General features: G+C 49.8%; 1 long non-coding RNA gene and 1 pseudogene across 1 annotated transcript; one reads left to right on the top strand and one right to left on the bottom strand.

Moving 5' to 3' along the window:
- The first annotated feature begins 236 nt into the window (after nucleotides 1-236).
- LOC118722273 lies at nucleotides 237-11,364 on the top strand (annotated as a pseudogene).
- On the bottom strand, nucleotides 6,338-14,875 carry LOC123652594. The gene is made up of 3 exons (XR_006742023.1): nucleotides 14,866-14,875; nucleotides 13,883-13,888; nucleotides 6,338-6,545 (listed from the first exon to the last, which is right to left on the bottom strand). It is a non-coding gene; the product is annotated as an uncharacterized LOC123652594 (long non-coding RNA).
- Nucleotides 14,876-16,156: the final 1,281 nt, after the last annotated feature.

Here is a 16,156-nt window from a genome sequence, read left to right as displayed (position 1 = left end):
TGTCCCAGGAAGTGTGGGCAAGTGGAAGCTTCTGAGCCCATTGGACAGCAGACACCAGGACTTATAGGTGGCCAGGGCCAAGGCACGTACACTTAAGGTTCATACTTTAGGGTGGTTTTTCCATGGTGGAGTCAAAGGTGAGGAGACTCCCAAGCAGACATTTGAGAGGAGACTCTGGGGTCACCAGTGATGATGGGTGCATGGGGAGTCGGCCCTGGGGAGGCAGAGGTCTTATGTGAATTCTACATCTTCCTCAAGGTCGTCATTTCTACCCACTCCTGGTGTCTCTCTGTCTGCACAACAGCCCACAATGGTGAGGTCCCTGGCCTTCCATCTGTTCCACCCCCCCATCTGCCTCGCCTTGGTCCAGCTGCTCACGCCCTGCTCAGGTAGGAGCATCTGCATTTATGTGCCTGGAGCAGTTACCTCTAATGCCCAGTCAGAACCTTGGACTCCTCCCCGCACCTGGGAGGCCCATCCAGACTGTACACCTGTCAGGACTGAGTGCCTGTCTAGGTGTTTCTTACCTCACCCTCCCAGCCTGGGATACCCCTTTACCCCCTGGGACACCTCCACTCCCTCTGATGCAGCACCCCTTTCTTCTCACCAGCTCAGTTTGCTGTGGTTGGACCCCCTGAGCCCATCCTGGCCATGGTGGGTGAAGTCACTGAACTGCCCTGTCACCTGTCCCCAGTGATGAGTGCTGAGACCATGGACCTGATGTGGAGGCGATCTGGCTTTAGGCAGGCGGTGCATACATATGCAGATGGCAAGGAAGAAACAGAGATCACAGAGTATCGAGGGAGAACTTCAATTTTAAGAGAGTACATCGCTGAGGGGAAGGCTGCTTTGCAGATTCACAAAGTCAGAGCCTCTGACAGTGGGACCTACCAGTGTTATTTCCAAGATGCCAATTTCTTTGCAAAAGCCCAGGTGGAGCTGAAGGTTGCAGGTGAGCCTGAAGTTGTTCTGTTCTGAGCTCCTTCTTCTGTGGGGCCAGGGGTCACAAGACATGCCCACCTCAGGTACTTCTGCCTACACATCAGAAGCTGCCTCCCTCCACCTCTGCTTCTCTGGGCCCTTGGCAGACACAGGATTTTCTGCAGGAAGGGCCCCTCCTGAACCAAGTGAAGATGCCCCTCCTGCAGCCACTAGGGTCTCAGCAGGGATGTGGGGTTGGGGCAGGAAGGCTGAGGAAACCTCCCATCAGTGGGGGGCACACAGTTGACTGGGTTCAGCTGTGTTCCAGGCAGTGGACCTGGGTCCCTCATGTGTTCAATGCTGTGGGTCCAGGGAGGCTGAGCTGCAGGGACATCACCTGTGCTGCCATGTCCCCCAACCAAGGCCCCAGGATCACACCTGCAGTTGAACAAGTTGAGTTTAGGACTAGTTGCAGTGAGGAGAACACACAGGTGTGGAAACATGGGGGTCCCCATGAGGGGGTGTCAGGGAGACTTGGTATAACATTTGGGCCAATAGGGGACCAGGGGAGGGTTTATGGAAGGAGGGCTTTGCTTTGGATCAGATGCTGTCAGGAGGGAGTGAGGTGTAACTGGACACTCACAGCCAGGACAGGGGATGTTTGCTGGTTGCTGTGGACTGGACACTGTGCATGTGTTATTCTGTGTTCAGATCAGATGACTGAGTGATCTTGTTTGGTCCTGACCCATCAGGGGAAAAAGCATTCTTGTCTGATGCTGCTGTTCCATTAAATGGTTTATGTCCATCATCATTTCTCTTTCTCAGGGTACAACTCTGGCTTGCACAGGAAGGAAGGTGGGGGTGGGAGGTCCTAGCTGTCTCTCTGCAAGGCCTCCTCAGCCAGCTTCAGTCCCTTCCTGAGACCACAGGTGCTCTTAAGAAATCCCTCCCTACCGGACTGGGTTCTTTTTCAAGGGTCCACAAGGGTCAGGCAGTGTCACATCATGGAACAGTCTCCCCTTCACAGCACAGGTGGCAAACAGCTCCTTATGAACCCTTCCTGCGTGATCTAGTGGGGTGTGCCCTATTCCTGAGGGGACCCTCCCCAACACAGAGGCCTCTCCATGACTCAGGCTCCCTCTTCCCCAGCCCTGGGCTCTGATCTTCACATTGAAATGAATGACAATGAAGATGGAAGAATCCGTGTGGAGTGCACGTCTGCAGGCTGGTATCCGCAGCCCCACATAGAGTGGAGAGGTGAAGGGGGAGAGAGCTTGCCCGCCATGGCAGCGCCTGAGGCCGCAGATGGAGAGGGTCTGTATGCAGTCATGTCATCTGTGATCCTGAAAGGTGGTTCTGGGAAGGGGGTCTCCTGTGTCGTCAGAAACCCTCTGCTCAGCCAGGAGAAGACAGCCAGTGTTTCCATTGCAGGTGAGTGCCCGGCCCCACATTGAGCTCAGCTGTGGCCACTGGGAGGAGGCCTGACTGTCTGCTGCTGACCTGGGTCTGTGGAGTGAACATAAGGTTCAGAGCAGGGACCTGGATGCCCTTTGCCCCATGAAGCTGTTTATGTCACAGACATTTTGTGAGCATCTCTGCTGCCACCCCATTGGGACAGGCAATGGGGATGGGGAAATTGTAAAGGTCAGCAAACACATGACAAAGTGGGGAAATATGTGCAGACATGTCCCGTAGAAAGGGCTAATCTCAAAATATAAAATAGCTCAATAGAGAAATGATTGGCTCCTAGAAGAACCTTTTTGTTTGGAGTTTTGTGTGCCTCCTGGACTTATAAGTCTATTTCTTTCACCAGGTGGGGGAAGTTTTCTGTCATTATTTATTCAAATAGGTTTTTAGTATCTTGCTTTCTCTCTTCTTCTGGTACCCCCATAATTCGGATGTTGGTATGCTTGAAGTTTTCCCAGAAGCTTCTTACACTATCTTCAAAATTTTGGGTTCTTTTTTCTTTTTGCTTTTTCAATTGAGTGTCTTGCTTCTTTGTATTTCAAATCTTTGACTTGATTCTTGCATTCCTCTAGTCTGCTGTTGGGTCTCTGTATAATATTTTTTATTTCAGTCAGTGTATGTTTAATTTCTAGTTGGTCCTTTTTCATATCCTTGAAAACTTTATTGGCCTTTCCTAGGAAATTCTTGAAAAGCCTTATAATCATGGTTTTGAACTCTATATCCAGTCAATTGCTTTCCTCCATTTCTTTCATTTGTGATCTGTTTCTATGTCTCTGTATTTTAGCTGCTTTCCTGAGTTGGTAGAGTAGCTTTGTGTGGTAGGTGTCCTATATGGCCCAGTGGCTCAGCCTCCCCCAGTTACCTGAGGTGGACACTTTTGGTGCACCCCATTTATGGACTATGTGCATAGCTTTGTTGTAGTTAAGTCTTGATTGTTGTTGGTATCGCTGGGAGGAATTGACCTCCAGGCCAATTGGCTGTATCAGCTATGTCTACACTGGAGAACTTCTGTGCTGGAGACATCCTTATGAGACAAGACTTGCAAAAGCCTCTGTGCTCAGCTTGGATGGGGCGGGGTCTCAGGGCAGAGCAGACCCTTGGCTTCCTGTCAGTCCTGCCTTATGAGGCCCCTGGGTCTCAGTGTCCCTTAGTAATCGCTGCAGGCACCTCTGAGAGAAAGTCCCCCTCAAGTTTCACCCGCTGCCAGACAGTCCAGTTTCTCCCCAAATGAGTCTATTTTCCCAGAAACTCTCTTGGAACTGAGTTCAGTGCAGTCATGAGCTTTCTGTCCATGGATTGCCTCACCAGCTGTGTTTAATTCTCCAATTCCTGGTGGGTGTTATTCGATGCAGCTGTTCTTTCCATCTGCTCTGTGAGAAGTTGCAGGCCCCCTCCATGTATTTGGCTGCCACCTTGTCTCCCCTGAACAAACTTTACAGGTGCCTGTGGCTATGGAGGCTGGAGTCTTGGTGTTTGTGGGCTCACAACTGAGGCAGCTGGTCCCTGGGCATTGTGGTTGTATCCAACTGGGAGGTATCTAAGGTCTCCCTGGTTGAAGGTAAGGCTGGGCTTCTGATCACAGCCACTCTCCCTTACGAGATGGTGTGGTCTCTATGGCAGAGCCAGCCACTCTTGGAGAGTTTTCAGCAGCCCAGCTAGGGGAGCCTGGTCCACTAGTCCCCAGTAGTTCTGTGGAATATAGCTGTCCCTCACTCACACATACAGACAATCCCCACATATCCACACACTTTTATTTCACTCTCACACTCACACACTATCTTGTAGCCTGCCATCATATTGACTGTCATCTTGCATCTTGAAGATATTTATTATTTTAAAATGAATAAACTCTTGCATGGCACTGACATCATGTTAAGGATTCTAGAAGCATTACTTTAATGCTCTGCTGACTAGGACACTGAGAACAGATGGGCTAAGTCATTGGTTCAAGGTCACAGTGCTGCTTAGGCAGAAGTCCCAGAAAGTGACTTTGACCTGCAGCCCCCTAGATCACCTTCTGAGTCAGCAGGTAAGTGACTGATGAGATGAGATAAATTGGGGGGGGGGGGGGAGTATAGAGGAGACTCCAATAACTCCATGTACATTATACTCTAACTATTCCCATGTGAGAGCCAGACATTAGGACACTAGTCTGTGTGACAGGAAGAGTTCTGGGCACTTTGGGAAGAGAAATGTCACTTCCCTTCCCCAGAACTCCCAGGATCCTTCAGGCAAGCAGCTGAGGCTTTCCCTCCGCAGGCTCCTTCTTTTCCTGCACGAAGCCCTGGCAGGTGGCTGTGGGGATGATCCTTCTGGCTCTACTGGGGCTCCTGATTATGGCAGTGTTGTTCTGGCGACAGTGGAAAAGAATCCAGGCCTTGAATCAGGAGAAGGAGAGGGAGCAAGCTGAGAAGCATTTGGAGCGAAGTGCCAAAGGTGAGGCCTGGCGGCAGGTGGGTGGAACCTCCCTGCCCCAGGCTGCCCACCCACTGCAGGTCCCCACCCCACCCCTCCGGATCCATGACAGCAACTTCTTTTCTGCTTATTTCCAGAGAAGCTGCAGGAGGAGCTCAGTAAGTCCCGAATCCCTGATACGTGGGTTCTGGAGTCCCTGGTTACCCACCTTACCCATCACTGACCCCTCCTGTCTCCCATGCAGGGTGGAGGAAGGAGCAGTACCTGGCATGTGAGTACCTGGACCCCATCTGAGACTCTGCTGGGATCTGTCAGGCCCCTTCCTCACCCTTGACCACCCAGGGAAAGGAATAAGGACTCTAATGGGAAGGTGGGCAGGGTTTCCTCCTTGAATAAAGGGGTAAGGCTCTCTCCACCAGGCTCCCTGCACCCAAATGTCCAGGTAACCCCAGAAAGGAGAGTGGAGATGGACTCAGGATGGGAGGTCCTCCCTCCCTGGCTGATTTATAGGATCTATAGGCTGCTGAGAGGAAACCAGAAGCAGAGAGAACTTTCTCTTCAAGAGGAGGGACTGGTGTCAGTTGTCCCAGATTTATCACAACTGCTGAAAAGTGGTGACTGAAATTCTCTCACTAAGTCACCCAATTCTTTTTGGAAATCAGCAGGAAATCATGCAGATTGAGGTGGATGGGTTCTACCACACACATGCATACACGTATGCACACGGCAAGCCTAGCCAGGTACAGGAGGAAGACAGTCACCTCAGATACCAGGGGCACAGGATCCATGACCCCAGTGGGTGCCTGACCCACTGACAGCACCACACCCTGTTTCTCATTGCCACACCCCAATGGCCAGCATCACTGCAGTTGATGGGTCATTACTAAGGAACAGAAGGGGACTATCACACAAGCCCTGTGAAGCTGAGGCTGATCTGACCATAGAGCCGGCTCCTCAGTGACTAAGTGGCTCATGAGAGGAACAGGGGTGGACATGCTGGGCACAGGGATGGTTCTCAGGTTGGCATGTGAGAGATGGATGGCACAGATGTCATCACGCTACTCAGAATGATGTGCAATTTAAAACGTATGAATTGCTTATTTCTGGAATTTTCTGTTTAATATTTTCCAACTATGGTTGACAGAGGGTAACTGCAACTTCAGGAAGTGAAACAATGGTTAAAGGTGACTGCTGTTCAGACAGGTATAGGACAGACCTGCAGGTGCAGCTGGGACAGCCCCATTGGGTGCCTGCAGGTCATTGGGTACAAGTGACCTTAAAGAGGAGGGGAGCAGGGCACTGAACAGGCAGAGGTAGGGAGGTGGGGGGTCAGCAGGAGAGAGAGGAGAGGACTCAAACAAGACAGGTGAGGTGACTGCCTGTCTTCCTTTGCAGGTGACAGGGCTCAGGCCTATGCAGGTGAATGATTTGTGCTCTCGTGTTCCTGGCACCTGTGTACAAAGCCCTTCAACCCTTTCTGTGATGCTGAGACATCATCAGAGCTTGCTCAGAGCTCATGTTCTGTGGAGGACGATCCTGCCTTTCTGCATACCCAGAGAGGACCTTCCAAATACTGCATCCCCTCATCTGCTGACATATGCCCACACCTGGGCAAAGCCTGGCCCCGTCACCCACAGCCCCACTCTGATGGAGGGAAGCCCACATTCTGAGAGCTTTTATGCCCCATCCTCAGAGCTGTGGGGGAAGAAAACTAGATATTGGTGGGAAGGAGAGGGAAGAGGCTAAGTGAGGAAACTGGTGGTGGGAGAAGAGAAATGACTTTTCCTTGCCTGTGTCTCCTTCCTTTCAGAGTGGAAGATGGGCCTTTACCAACCTGGTGAGTAGATGACTGTGTGTTCCCTGGACCAACACACAGGGGCCTGGCTCCCTTTTTCTTCTCCAGCTCTTCACTGGGGGACTTCGGGGTGGGTGGCATTATGTCCCTACACTGTCCTCCCTCCCTGGCTGATTTACAGGATCTATAGGCTGCTGAGAGGAAACCAGAAGCAGAGAGAACTTTCTCTTCAAGAGGAGGGAATGGTGTCAGTTGTCCCAGATTTATCACAACTGCTGAAAAGTGGTGTCTGAAATTCTCTCACTAAGTCACCCAATTCTTTTTGGAAATCAGCAGGAAATCATGCAGATTGAGGTAGATGGGTTCTACCACACACATGCATACACGTATGCACACGGCAAGCCTAGCCAGGTACAGGAGGAAGACAGTCACCTCAGATACCAGGGGCACAGGATCCATGACCCCAGTGGGTGCCTGACCCACTGACAGCACCACACCCTGTTTCTCATTGCCACACCCCAATGGCCAACATCACTGCAGTTGATGGGTCATTACTAAGGAACAGAAGAGGACTATCACACAAGCCCTGTGAAGCTGAGGCAGATCTGACCATAGAGCCTGACCGTAGGGCCTACAGTGTGCCCATGTGCCTCCCAGAAAGCCAGGGACAACTGCTAACTCTGGGCTTCCCCAGGTCTGTGTGGGATGGAGGAGGCATAAGGGGTGGAGCTGGGGGCAGGGGCTGGAGGGAGATGGAAAAGGTGACCTGGCCCAGCTGATGCCCCTTCTGCCCTGAGCCTCCTCAAGGTTGTTCCATGTCTCTGAGTTCCTTTGAGATGATGCTGGCCATTCCTACTTCATTAGGGTAGAGGTAAGACTAGATGAGGTGATAAGTGTGTGTTGGTCAAAACTCTAAGAGGAAAGCTATGGCCTGTTCATGATGAGTGTGTGTCTGATAGTAATGACCAGAGTCAGGAAGTTTCTTAAGACCTAAAAATGATGTAGACAACTCATTATATTATAAGAGACTGTGTTATAGTCATTTACTTGCAGGGGTGTGGGGTTGGTGTGGACAGACTACGTGTCAATCTGTACAGACTATTCAGCACTCATGGACCTGTTACAGTACGTTGTTTTGCAGTACAACTCTGGTACTAATGATTAACCATACAAAGGGACAAAGACTGTGGCAGCACCAGCCATGCCTCCTGTGGTCTTGGTATGGATGATTCTTTATATATATATATATTGATTTCAGAGAGGAAGGGGCAGGTAGAAAGAGAGAAAAATACCCGCAATCTGAGATATTCATTGATTGGCTGCCTCCTGCATATCCCTCCACTGGGGATTGAGCCCCCAACCTGGGTATGTGCCCTTGACCTGAATTGAACTCGGGACTCTTCATTCTGCAGATCCACGCTCCACTTACTGAGAGCTCCATCCACTTAGCCAAACTGGCTAGGGCTCCATTGATTTTTTTACAGAGAGTGAAAGTAAAGGGGAGAGAAACATCGATGCGAGAGACATATTGATTGGTTGCCTCTGCACATGCACAATTGAAGGCCAGGGATTGAGCCTGCAACATAGTTATATGCCCCTGAATGGAATCAAACCAGGGACCCTTCAGCCTGTAGGCTGATGCTCTATCCACTGAGCAAAACCAGCTTGCACGATATCATCAAGTTTGTTATTGTCCTTGGTTGTCATGTCATTCTAGCTGTCACTAACAAAACTATTTATGGCTACATTAAAAAGAATTTAAACAAGTTTTTATTACTTTTTAGGATAACGTAGATCATTTTCCCCCTCAGTCTTCTCATTCTATTTTGTTTTTAATATATTTTCATTGATTTCAAGAGGAAGGGAGAGAGAGAGAAACATCAATGAAAAGAGAGAATTGTTGACTAGCGGCCTCCTGCATGCCACCTTCTGGGGATCAAGCCCATAACCTGAGCATGTGCCCTTGACAGGACCCTTCAGTCTGCAGGCCAATGCTCTCTCCACTGAGCCAAACCAACTAAGGCTATGGCTACATTTTAAGGAACACACATCATCATCGCCCTGAAGGCTTTGGTGTGCCTGCTAAGGACAGTGAGGTTGGTAAAAGGTCACAGCATGAAAAGATGAAGGAAATCCCAGACACAGAGATGGAGTTGGGTTGATTCAGCCACATCTATGCAGTGATTACAAAGGGTTTAGGGGAGAATCTACTTCCAGAGGCCTGGGTGGCGTTAAGGGAAACCACAAGGATGAGCAGTGCCCCAGGCTCACAACAGTGGGAGCTGTCACCACCCCCAGGCCAAAGGCAGAGAGACAGGGAGCAGTCACTGGACACTGAGGAGGCTGGGGCTCAGAGAGAGGCTGCCTGAGAGGAGGTGTGCTGTGTTGGAGCATCTCTATCACAGGAAGTGGGGAAGTCAGAGCTGTGCCTCTCTTTCTCTCCCTCCAGTCCTCAGCCAAAGCCAATAGGTGACCAGAGGCAGCGAGCCCAGTGATGCTGCCCAAGGAGGACAGATTCCTGGGCAAAGAGGAGGGGCAGGTGGGGAGTGAAGGTCACCTAGAGCCCAGCATGGCCTCAGCACAGCAGAGACATGGTCGCTATGATCACACCATATGCTTCCTGGATGCCTGGCCTTGGGCTAAGTGTACTTCACATTCTGTTTTATTGTACTCTAAAGATTAGTCCTTTTATCCCCATTAACTGACATTACAATAAGACTTGTGACATTACATAGTGTGTGTGTGTGTGTGTGTGTGTGTGTGTGTGTGTGTGTGTGAGAGAGAGAGAGAGAGAGAGAGAGAGAGAGAGAGAGAGAGAGAGAGAGAGAGAAGAGAGCGTGCAGAAAAGGAAGTCGTCCAGCTCAGAAGGTAGAGCAAGGGCTGAAATTGGAATCCATGCCACTGTGCAGCACAGGTGGGCACAGTCCTTCTGAGGAGGAAACAGGAGGAAGATAGAAGGAAGGGGCCACTTGAGATGGTGGGTTAGGCAAAACCCAGCCCTCCTCACCCTCCCCTCCTCATTGAACACCAGGCCCTGTGGTTTCTCTTGGCTTTGCTGAGGGTCACACTCAGGGCAGCTGGGTCCCCAGGCTCTGGGCTGGGATCTCACCAGCCAGACCCAAGCCTTGGAGCCTAATGTGCTCAGATCTGGAAACCATGGCTGACCCCTCACCATTGGAACTCTCTCTGCAGAGGACGTGACTCTGGATCCAGACACCTCGCACCCCAAACTCCTTATTTCTGAGGACCAGCGGAGCCTGAACTTTACAGAAACAAGCAGAGCCTGCCAGACAACCCCAGGAGATTTCAGGATCGTTACTGTGTGCTGGGCCGTGAGAGCTTCACGTCAGGCAGACACTTCTGGGAGGTGGAAGTAAAAGACAGGAAACAGTGGCAATTCGGCGTGTGTAGGGAGAACGTAGAGAGAAAACTTTATCCTACACTATCACCCCAGAATGGATTCTGGACAATATCACGGTTTGGTGGGCATGACTTCCAGGCTCGAACACATCCCCGGAGCAAACTCACAATTGCCAATACTCTTGAAAGAGTGGGGGTTTTCCTGGACTATGAGAATGGGGAGGTCTCATTCTATGATGCCATCAATGGATTTCACATCTTCACCTTCCCACAGACTTCCTTCTCTGGGCCTCTCTTTCCATTCTTCAGGATTTGGTCAGAGGAGCCCACAGCCTTGACCATTTACCCAGCACTGAAAGGAGTGGGTAGTTCCCCTGTGTCTGACCCACTGCCTGGCCCTTCCCTGGAGACCCCAGAAGCCTCAGGCTCAGCTGATGGCATTGGGGACCCTCAGGCAGAACTACATCCTTTGCTTCCCCCTATCTAGCCCCAAGCTGAGGGCCTGCATCACAGCAAAACTTCCCAGTAGGAACATACTTACTAAAAACTCACTGAGTGAAGCACTTCACTAATATTCAGGTTTTCCACATGACAGATGAGGAGACCAGGGTGCAGGAAGTTTATTAACTCTCCAAAGGTGACTCAGCCCCCTTCCTGCCACCATAGCTCACACTCACAGATACCTTAGAATGCAGTGGGTGCTGGGCTAAAGGCTTCAGGTGACTTTCACTCACCAATCCTCACAGCTCCCCTGTGAGGTGGCCGCATTGAACATGTGGAAATGGAGGCAGGGCCCAGGGAAGTGACATGCCATTCATGCAGGAAACAGTGCTGCTGGGAGCTGTTTGACCTCTGACCCTCCCTCTACCTCCAGTCTGTTCCTTTGCAGCCAGTTGTTCCTGTTGGGAAGGGTCATGGGCAGCCTGAGGTTCCCTTCCCAGGGCTCCAGGGTAAAGGTCACTGCAAGTGACTGTGAAGGCCACACCCCACCTGGTTCCTTCAAGTGGGAACTGTCAGAGCCATGGCCCCCTGCTCCATTGGTGGCTGGCCATGATGATGTCATCCACAGGATGAATTCACAGTGACCACACCACAGGGGCCTAAGAAGGGACCAGAGGCCACACTCATCACCAGCTTGTGACCTGTGACCATGAAGCCCAACCCACTCCCCAGCTTCATCCTTGAAGCTCACGTGTGAGGCATGAATTGGAGGAGGGAGCCAGGTGCACTGCAGTGGACATTTCTCACGCTTTAGCCCCTTCTCCAGGAAATGGACACTCCACGCTGAGCATGTGTTGATGTTCCTGGAGGTCCTTTAACTGTTGGGTCCTGAGGAAGAGCCTCTCCATCACCATCACTGTGATTGGTCACCACTGTGCCCCCTCCACCCAACCAGTGGTTGTCAGGTTGCATTTTTTATTTTTTAAAAATATATTTTATATTTTACAGAGAGGAGGAAGGGAGAGAAAGAACTAGAAACTTTGATGAGAGAGAAACATCGACCAGCTGCCTCTTGCACACCCCTTACCGGGGATGTGCCTGCAACCAAGGTACATGCCCCTGACCAGAATCGAACCTGGGACCCTTCAGTCCGTAGACCGACGCTGAGCCAAACCGCTTTGGGCCAGTTGCATTTTTAAAATAAATTGGTGAATAATCTTCATTCTGCAAATGAGCTTCTTCTAGACGTTCACCCCACAGTTTACCCACCGCATTTTCACAAAATCATTGTTGTATTAGCTGTGTATGCTGCTGTAATAAAACCACAAACTTCATGACCCAATGCAGCACAGGTTACTTTCTTCACATTTCTGTTGGTGAGAAGTCCAGCGAGGTCATGGCAGGGCTGACACCCAGGTATCTGCAGGCTGAGCTTTCTTGAGCAGTCCGATTCTTGTTAATTCTGGTTGTTGGCAGAATTGAATTTCCTGCAGTGGTGTGACCGAGGGTGACATTCCTTGCTGGGAGTCAAAAGAAGCTGGGAGCCCTCCAGGCCGGGGTGCATCCGGAGTTGTTGTCCCAGGAGGCAGATGTGAGGGAACAAGTCAGATGAAGGGAATGGGGACCAGAGTCCCTATAGTGGAATAACTGCTAGTGGGACTGATGCTCATGTGCTGACTGCAGTGTTGAACTTAGTCAGAAGGTCGCCTATTGTAATGTACCCCATGACTAATACACAGGATGCAGAACCAAATCAATAAGGCATTTAATCAGTAAAGTCAGCGACTGTGAGGGAGATTCAGCTCCAAATCTCATAGCCCCAAATGGCGGGAACATCAGGCTTAATAGGCAAATATCACAAATGTATCAATTACATCTTCAGGTTTGGAATGAGGAACCTGATTTGTAAAAAGCAGTTACAGAAGCTAAATTGAGCAAGTTAGTTATCTACAAAGGTTAATTATAATTGTAGTTCTTGGAGCCACAGAGTCAACAGAAAACATTCCCTGAGCCACTGAGTCAAGGAAAGCAATGTCTGGTTCTGGTCCTCAGGCACAGGAGAATAGCCTTTGTGATGTGAGCTGCAACATTCTGGGTGATTTATGTGGGTTTCCAGGTCTCAGTCTGAAACTGAGGTTACTACCCTATTGTTTTAAGCAATCAGGTGTGTACAGAAGCCAGAATGGCAGGGTTAGAGTTTAAACAGCAGTTTTTACCTGAGAAGAATGCTACTATGCTTCATTGGAGGTCTCCAGAGAAAGCATTTAGGCACAGGTGGGAAATGTTAAGAAATGTTCCATGTGGAAGGTGATTCTAGAAGGTTATTCTGGAAGAAATGTACATGGTGGCTCAATGGGGTCTGTGGGGCCCAGGAAGGGAGCATCGGGTGGGTGTGGGGGTGCTGGGCCCAGCAGACCATCACCTGGCAGGCAGAGCCTTTGCTGGCTGCCATGGTCTCATTCTCCTCCTGAGAGAAAGAAAGGGCTTTGGCCTGCCATTCAGTCGCCCAAGGACTCACTGAGTGTTTTCTGAATGAGTTGCAAGTATCCATGACAACGGCTGTCTGCCTCTGTTCTTTACCCCACACCCCTCCTGGTGTTCCTCAATATCTTCCCTGCCCCACAGAAGTCTACCAACATGAATGAAATTCTTTGGCTTTGGGAAGAAGGTACTTACATTCACCTCAAAACATGCCTATGCCAACCCCAAACACACACACACACACACACACACACACACACACACGACCAATTCCTCCAAAAAGAGCAAAAGGAAATAAAAAGGCCAGGTAATCTCACAAGGCTGTTAGCAGTGCATGTTTCATGCTGAAGCAATTTACTTGTATTCTACCTAGAAATTCGTCAGGAGTAGACTTGGCCCAGGGATCTAGAAATATTTTCTCTTCAAAGGTCCAGTGTTAATAATTTGGCTGTGTGGACCATGGAATCTCCTGCACAGCCCCTCTTGTAGCATAATCTTAAATGGAAGGGTTGGCTGCTTCTAGTAACCCCTCATGTATGGGCTGACATTTGAATTTCATAAAATTGAGACATGGTGCCCAATAAGTTATAGTTTCCTGAGTCTCTAGAATAGAAAGACCACTAGGAGGAGGGCTGCAGAGTGTCACTGACTTCTAAACTCAGGATTTTGTTGTTAACTGAGAAATCTCTATTGTTTAAGCCAATAACACAATCTGACAGGACCCCCCAGGGTGGTGTTTGGAGAGCTGAGGCCTTCAAAGCCTCCAGCCCATTCTCCCTCACCTACCACCCTCATCAGTGTGAGTCTCTCTCTCTCTCCCTCACACATGTGTAGTTAAAATAGGAAGTGAAACAGCTCAGAGATGAGGCTTTCCAGGGGCGATGGTATCACAGCCAAGTTAAATCTAAAGAGGCCTTCTCCCCGACCACTCAGTGGGATTCCCGTCATCTGCTACATTTAGCAACAACTTGGGGCTGACCAAGCTTCTTCTTCATGGGAAACGGAAGACTCGCCTCTCAGGGAGAACCATGTGGAAATGAAGGTGGAGACAGGGCTATGCTCCCTTCACCAGGAAATTCAAAGACTGCCAGGAACCCCTGATGCTAGGGCACAAGTTAGACCACCCTATGGGGATACGAACTGAGAAACAATTATCTGTTTTTGAAGCCGCCCCATTGGTGGCCCTTTGTGCAGCCAGACAGACCCAGGGAACCTACGTGCAGCTGTACAGTAGGTGCCATGGTGTGAGGTGTGGAGTGATCCATATAGAGATGAGGAGGGACTGGCAATAACCCTTAGCCCATGTATTTAATCTTCTGCATCAGAAAATTCTCTGGGCTGCCCCCTGCCCAGTGAAAGGTTCTTAAACATTAACAAGAAGAGAGATACATTGTTCTTTTTCAAAATTATTTAACAATCTATGTCAAACACTCTAACAAGAAGGTAAATGTTTGAAGGTCCAAGTCCTGTCTTTGGACAAAAAAGCAGAACCCACAGGTTGTGGGGCCTAATGTTTAAGCCATAAGACAACCGTCATGGAGCAGTTCTTCTCCACCTGCAGGTCCTGGGCCATTGAAGGTGTATGAAATCAATCTATTACGTAGAGACCAAACTTAAATACACAAGGATGGAACTATGAGAGCATGCAGTATTTATAAATGTGTGTGTCCTCAATTACATTATAAATGGTATTTATTTCTGTGGACCATAGTTTTAAAATAAAAAACAAAGAAGGTTTTAGATTAAAGATATGGTAACTTGGCTGGAGGACCTGGTGGATGGAGAGGTGGGATCCTTTTCAGGAGCATGGGGTGCCGTGATGGGCTGTGGCCTCTAGTGGCAGAGAGGTCTAAAGATTATCTACTGAGAGGTTCAAGGTAGAGGTAGGAGGTGGAGGTTGGAAGGGGGCAGGAACTGGAAAATGGAGAGAGATACTGGGATGGAAGTGAAGGGCAAGGTGGGAGGGAGTTGTGAAGATGAAGAACGCGTCCTGTAGCTCCTGGTCCCAGAATGAAGAGACCCATGGAACTGGTGATTAGGAACCCAACCTGGAGCCTTGAGTCTGATAGATCCTCTCTTCCTCCAACTGATGGAGGGATGTAAACTCCACCTGCAGCCTGACATTCCTGAGCACCGACCCACCAATCAGCACCTGCCAAATACCCTAAGCCCCTGATTCCTAAATCCCTAGGTCTCTAACCTTAGTCTTTACATGAAACCACCAATCAGCGTGTGCTGAGTGTCCTAAGGCCCGTCCCCTCTCTTTCCTCCCCTTAAAAGGTGCATGAACCCTGGCCCTCGCTCTCTTCCTCTCTTTCTCCAAAAGGCAGCCTGCAGTGGTGCTCTTCTCTTCAATAAAGCCTGTGTCCTGGCATCCCGATCTCCAGCCCCCTCTATTTCATCATTCAGAATCCAACTCAATTAACCAGGCCCAGGCGAGGCCTCCTGGACCAGCTGCATCCTGTCCACCTGCAGACCCATGAAGGAGAGGATAAATGTAGATATTATCTCCTGAGACTTCTGGTGATTGTTTTGAGGCATGATTGCATACATGATTGCAGTTTTGAGACATGATTGCAATAAAATGCTGTGTAATACACATACACATGTTGCCCTCATAACAAGCTACTCATTCATATTAATAACAGAGAAGGAGCAAAGGGAAGGCCAGACATAATAACCAAGTTCATCTGGGCAGCCTCACCAGGAAGCTGCCACTTGACACTCCCCAGGGACCAGTCTATTCCCTGGAAATCACTGGGAGAAGGGCTCCAAAAAGGAAGATGGGCACATGTGCAGTGAACACAGGATGATGGAGGAAAGGGGCTTGCCTGTCAGTCTAACCTGGGAACAGAGATCATTGGCTAGAAGGGTGCACCCTAATGCAAGCCCATCAACGTTTGGGAATACATAATCACCAGAATTCTCTCTCTCTCTGGATGCTCCTGCTTGCTCTCCTGTTTCTTCCTTGCTAGTGGCCCTACTAGGCTGCTGTGTGGCCCTAGAAGCTGAAGGGAGCATGGTCATGCAGACCCACATGCCACAGTCTGCAACTGGGAGCACAAGCTCACCAGCCAGATGCTGGACTGGGCATGACTGTGCCAATATGGAGCAGGAACTTTGGGAATGGCTTGAATCCTGGTTCTGCTGAGGAAAACATGGATGTTTTCAGGGCAGAACTGAGCAAGATGGGCACTTGGAAACTCAGGGGTTTGATTCCACAGAAATAAAGCTTTCTGCAGGATCTCGTCCTTCTGTAGGGCCTCAGGAAATGTT

The sequence above is a fragment of the Pipistrellus kuhlii genome, unplaced genomic scaffold, assembly GCF_014108245.1.
Source record: "Pipistrellus kuhlii isolate mPipKuh1 unplaced genomic scaffold, mPipKuh1.p scaffold_m20_p_198, whole genome shotgun sequence".
In the NCBI taxonomy this organism is placed as follows: domain Eukaryota; kingdom Metazoa; phylum Chordata; class Mammalia; order Chiroptera; family Vespertilionidae; genus Pipistrellus; species Pipistrellus kuhlii.
The sequence above is the reverse complement of the archived record's forward strand: the minus strand, read 5'-3'. Positions and strand labels throughout refer to the sequence as shown.